At 36.0% G+C, this 5,471-nt stretch overlaps 2 long non-coding RNA genes across 2 annotated transcripts; one reads left to right on the top strand and one right to left on the bottom strand.

The window, feature by feature from the left end:
- Positions 1-659: 659 nt before the first annotated feature.
- LOC118486384 lies at positions 660-2,096 on the bottom strand. The gene is made up of 3 exons (XR_004878696.1): positions 1,970-2,096; positions 1,315-1,388; positions 660-795 (listed from the first exon to the last, which is right to left on the bottom strand). It is a non-coding gene; the product is annotated as an uncharacterized LOC118486384 (long non-coding RNA).
- Positions 2,097-2,201: 105 nt separating this feature from the next.
- LOC110909073 lies at positions 2,202-4,356 on the top strand. Its single transcript, XR_004878695.1, has 2 exons — positions 2,202-2,736; positions 2,832-4,356. It is a non-coding gene; the product is annotated as an uncharacterized LOC110909073 (long non-coding RNA).
- Positions 4,357-5,471: the final 1,115 nt, after the last annotated feature.

Below are 5,471 nucleotides of genomic sequence, written 5' to 3'. Positions count from 1 at the left end.
TGTCCGTCGTTTCCAAGACTATATCTGGTCCTGATAATTGAGCTTCTCCTACTTCTGCCCAACAAATAGGCGTTCTGCATTTCCTACCATATAATGCCTCAAAAGGCGCAGCCTGAATGCTTGTATGGTAGCTATTGTTGTAGGAGAACTCGATCAATGGCAGGTGCTTATCCCAGCTACCTCCTAAATCAATTACACATGCACGAAGCATGTCTTCCAGAGTTTGAATTGTACGCTCACTCTGCCCATCCGTCTGATGATGGTAAGCCGTACTGAAATTTAAATGCGTGCCCAAAGACTGTTGGAAACTTTTCCAAAAGTGTGACGTGTATCTGGTATCTCTATCAGAGATAATGGCCACAGGAACTCCATGCAAATATACAATCTTATCAACATATAATTGGGCCAACATGTCAGAACTGAAAGTTTCCTTAATGGGTAGGAAATGTGCTGACTTAGTCAGTCTATCTACTATCACCCAAATAGTATCATTTCCTTTCTTAGTCTTTGGCAACTTAGTGATGAAATCCATTGTCACCATTTCCCATTTCCAAGTGGGAATTTCAGGCTGTTGCAGTTGTCACACCCCAACCGATGGCGGAAACATCGGGATGAGACGAACAAATTGCTCAAAACAACATAACACTATTGTGACAATATAATTTAAATTCAATTTCATAAATGCTAGAATGCTATACATTGTTCAAATAAACAAAACAAGATTCCAACATAGTTTATTCCTAGGTGTGTTTCTAATCCACCCTAACTTGATTCTTGAATCCTTCATCTATCAACCTGCAACATGTATTAAAATAACATCAACAAAAAGAATGTTGACGAGTATACAAGTTTGATACGTAGCATAGTAGAATAAAACAGTTTAAGTACTCATATCCAACACGAATAACATGATCCACTTTGCCTTTCCCAATAGACTAGCGGGAGGTTAACACGTTCAACTTGTTCAATACGATCAACTTGTTTTATACGATCAACTTGTGTTATACGATCAACTTGTGTTATACGATCAACTTGTGTTATACGATCAACTTGTGTTATACGATCAACTTGTGTTATACGATCAACTTGTGTTATACGATCAACTTATGTCATACGATCAACTTGTGTTATACGATCAACTTGTGTTATACGATCAACTTGCATAGCATATGAGATTAACAAGCAGTAAAATGTTTCGTGTTTAAATGTGGATAGGGTGTGAATGTAACAAGTTTCAAGTGTGGTGTAATTTGAATATGAAATACATGTTGCACCCAAAGTGTTTAAAACGAAAATGGGATCGAGTATACTCACAGTGGTTGCGTTGCGATTTCTTGTAATAACGCACGAGTAAGGATGGAGAATTCAAATGCACAAGAGTGATTATCCTAGATATTTAAAATGGCACATAACGAACTCGTTAAAAGTTATAGGTTAAATATGATCCCTAGAGTTTATGATTTAATTAATTATACTTTATCACATTATTAGCATTAAAGTTTAAAAATAATTTGTTAGTTATTTTTAGTTATTACAAAATTTAAGATTGTATTGTTCTAAAGGGAAGAAATAAAATAAAAAGAATAATACAAACTAAATTTTATGTAATGAAATTCAAGAGTTTATTATAAAAGAAAAGAGTTGAAAATAAAACTATGGGTTATAATTTGAACATCATATATTATCTCCTTATCAATCATTTAAATACACAGGTTTTAAGAGTTTATATAGTCTGTTTCTAAAACTGAATAAGATAGTTAAATAATAATTAATATAATTTCATAAGTTTTCAAAAGGAACTAAAAGAAAGAAGCAAAGTTGGCCTTCTTCTTCGACAGAACAGTAATCAAAACATCAACGACATTTCCAAACTCAAAATTTTGATTTTGATTGTTCTTATTGTTTATTGGTTGTGGCCCACTTCGTGCGACTTGAAGCAAAAGAAAACATTTGAGTTATGAAAGTATACCGACGCGTAGCGGCTCGAGGCCGACGTATCCCCGGCAAGACTCCGTTTGGATCTGGCGTCGACTGACACGACAGGATCTTCTCCAGTATGTTGCGGGTTTGCGCCAACGAACTCCGGTGGCTTCGGGTTTCTCCGGTGAACTCCGTTTGCTCCGGCGACGACTACAAACCAGTGTGTGTTTCGAATGATGCGCAATCACCGGGAAAATTATATATTCTTATGTTCCCATTAAAGTCAATGGGAACAACATACGATCTAAACCATTGGATCAAATTAAGATTAAATCCTGACCATTATAATTCAGAAAAACAAGGAGAGGTTAATTGGCGGTTAGGTCAAAGCCAGAATTTTAGTACATCCTCTCTCCCACGTTTCCACACTCAACCCTTTCAAAAGTTTTTCTCCACTGCGCATTTTTCACACTCCGATCGTCTTCCTCCTCAGTTCTTCTTTTAACCTTTTCTCACACTCCGTCCGGATCATCATAGATAACGAAGATTACGAAGCCTTAACCGTTCTTTTAACCTTTTTTCTTCTTTTTTGGACTCAAGGCTAAATTGGTCAAATCGAAAGGTTTGTTTGTGTGATTTTGATGCAGTTAACCTTAAAGAAGACTTGGATGTGAATCCATTCGAATCAAGCAACGAAGGACAACCACCAATTGCCACCATCGCCAGCCTCTACCAAAAGAGTTCCATTTGAAACAAGGCCACGATTTCCATCGCATCAACCAGTACCGATCGATTGTAAGTTAATCGAGATTCAAGGTAACAACTCCAACTCGTAAATAGATAGTTATCATCGTTATTAAATTTCTAAAAGTAGAATATAATACCATATGGGTTAACAAATTGATTTGCAGGTCTGTTGTAATGGTGTTTTGGGAAATGAATTTGAAGGTTCCTGTTGATGGTGGTTCTTTATAATTAGCATCAAGATCATGATGTCAACTTCGTATTGGCCATATGTTGATAATTAGCATCATAATTTCATTGGGATTTTTGCCTATTACCTTTTTATCTTATGTTGTAGATATCGTTTTTTTACATAAAGATATAAGAGTCTAGAGTCTACGTATATCGAACTTGCTGGTAACTCTACTCGATGTTTACACCTTATATATAGCTTTGCATGAAATTAAATTGTGACGGAATCAATATTCTGGTGTTTGATTGCATGTTGGTTAAAGGAATGTCTATGAGCAAGAGACTTATCATTTAGCCCTGAGAAGAAAGAGACAATGCAGGTTCTTTTTATGTTCCATACATATTTTCTTTTCTATTATTATTTTAATTAACCTGAGTATAATTTCAAGTTCTTGGTCACAAATAAAAAAGTTAGGTAACAATGTAATTATGAAGATCAATTGTGAAATTTATGTATAGAGAAAAAATCATTCTACAAAGTAAATGCACAAGAAACTTAAGTTTTACAGCTGAAAAATCTTTAAAATGGTTAGAATTGTGACATTTTACTGCACAAGAAACTTAAGTTTTGTAATCTATTAATGGGTCGGTTCTGGTTTTACAGGAACTTTATGTCTAAAAGTTTCGTTTTTCCTTGTAATAACTAACTACCTAAGCGCAGCAATGGGAGACATGGAGATATGCAGGTGCTTGGAGTAAAATAAGCGCAACAATAGGGGACATGGAACAGGACTGAATTCTGGAGAGACAAGTGGTTGGGACATATACCGTTGAAAGAGGTCTTTCCCGTATGACATGGAGAAACAAATATCGTGCCTGATTTCGGATAGAATCTTCGTCGGCAAGGATAGTGGCAAGCGGGTCAAATGGTGTTGGAAGATAAAAAGACTCCCGGGTATTATGGTGGAAGATATAAATGACTTGGAAGAGCTAATTATGAGTTATAACTTTACGTTAGAGGAAGACGGATAGGGCTGGAAGCTGGAATATTCGGGTGTCTTTTCGGTTAAATCTATGAGGAAGGCAATGTTAATGGACGATGGAGGAACATATCCAATGAGAAATTTTTAAGTGGATTTGATGGGTCCCATCTAAAGTCGCGTGCTTTATATGGCATCTAGTGCAGAACAGAATCTCGGTGGCATGCAACCTAGCGGGTAGAGTTACCCTGCCATCTACAGTATGCAGCCTATGTTCAGCTGAGGAGGAATCTAAAAGCCATTTAATGCTCGAGTGCAATGCCTCTACGGATATATGGAATAAAGTTGCTTCATGGATCGGAATGGATTAAAAGAAGAGCAAAATTGAAAAATATAGACAGGGAGCTATGGATTACAGATGGTAAGGAGCACTTAGTAGGCTTTAGGACCTTAGGTGTTGAAAGTGGGGTCTGGAATCTGGATTTTATTTGGATTGGTGTACTTAATACGACATTTCATTGCAATACTTTTAGTTATTATAGATGTAAGCCTTTTGTTTGATATATAGACCGGAAACCTTTTTCCCCTTCTAAACCCATTCAAGGTTATTATTAGTGTAAAATGAAAAAAGAGTATTATGGTTACTACTCCTTTGCAGTCCGAGGGAAGGGGCCTAAAGATGAAGTTCAAATATATATATCTGCATATGAATGTTTTTTATATTAAAATTTTCACACAGTTTTTTGGTTTTAAACAAATAATGTTTTGTTTAGATTACAAACAATAAAATACATGTCATTGTACCATCAATATGTCCGTCCACCGGACGGGTATAGAACTAGTTATATATATCAACAGAATAAAAAAAGAAACAAGAAAGTTATACCGAACGTAACGAGTCGAAGACTCCGGTTGTCGGCGACGTCTTCGTGTATCTCCGACGAAACTCCGGTGGTTTCTCCGAGTGCTTTGGGGTCAAAACGGAGGATAGTGAAAAGGTCTCGTGGTGATGGCAGCCTACTGTTTCGTCTCCGGCGGGGTTTGTTAGCGAGTAGAGGGTTTGTGAGGGTGATGTGAGGGGAAGGCTCGGTATTTATAAGGTATGGAGATCTCGTAGAGTATGGTAGCAAAATAATTTAGGATCAATCATGTTTGATTGATTGATTAAAAAAAAAAAAGGAAACCTTCAATCATGACATCGAGTAATCAGGGAAGAGGAGAAAAGGAAAGTCACTGTATTGTTGCTGTCATTCGTTTGGCGGCAAGTTCAAAAGGAGTCAGCGAGAAAATAGGATATATATGCCATAGGAAATCGATTTATTAACAAAACTGATTAGTGATGTAGTGGTAAGAACGCTGTTTGTTGGACGGGTGAACGCGTGTTCGAAACCCGCGGTCGACAGCTTTTTGTTTCTTTTGTTTTTAAGTTTTGAAATGTTACAAATAGCCCCTGAAGTTACCTTAACTAAGCTAACTGAGTTATATCTTACTCCTTCACCAGTTAACATGACAATCCATTATACTTAACTAATAATGTTTAGTTTATATATATTTTATAACTAACAATCCATGATAACTTAATTATCATAAAACTTATTTTAAAAAATCTAAAAAAACTAACTAATATGATTTAATTAAATTTAAAATTGTAAGTAA

This window comes from Helianthus annuus, chromosome 14 (assembly GCF_002127325.2).
Source record: "Helianthus annuus cultivar XRQ/B chromosome 14, HanXRQr2.0-SUNRISE, whole genome shotgun sequence".
Lineage (NCBI taxonomy): Eukaryota > Viridiplantae > Streptophyta > Magnoliopsida > Asterales > Asteraceae > Helianthus > Helianthus annuus.
This window is presented reverse-complemented; position numbering and strand designations above follow the sequence as displayed.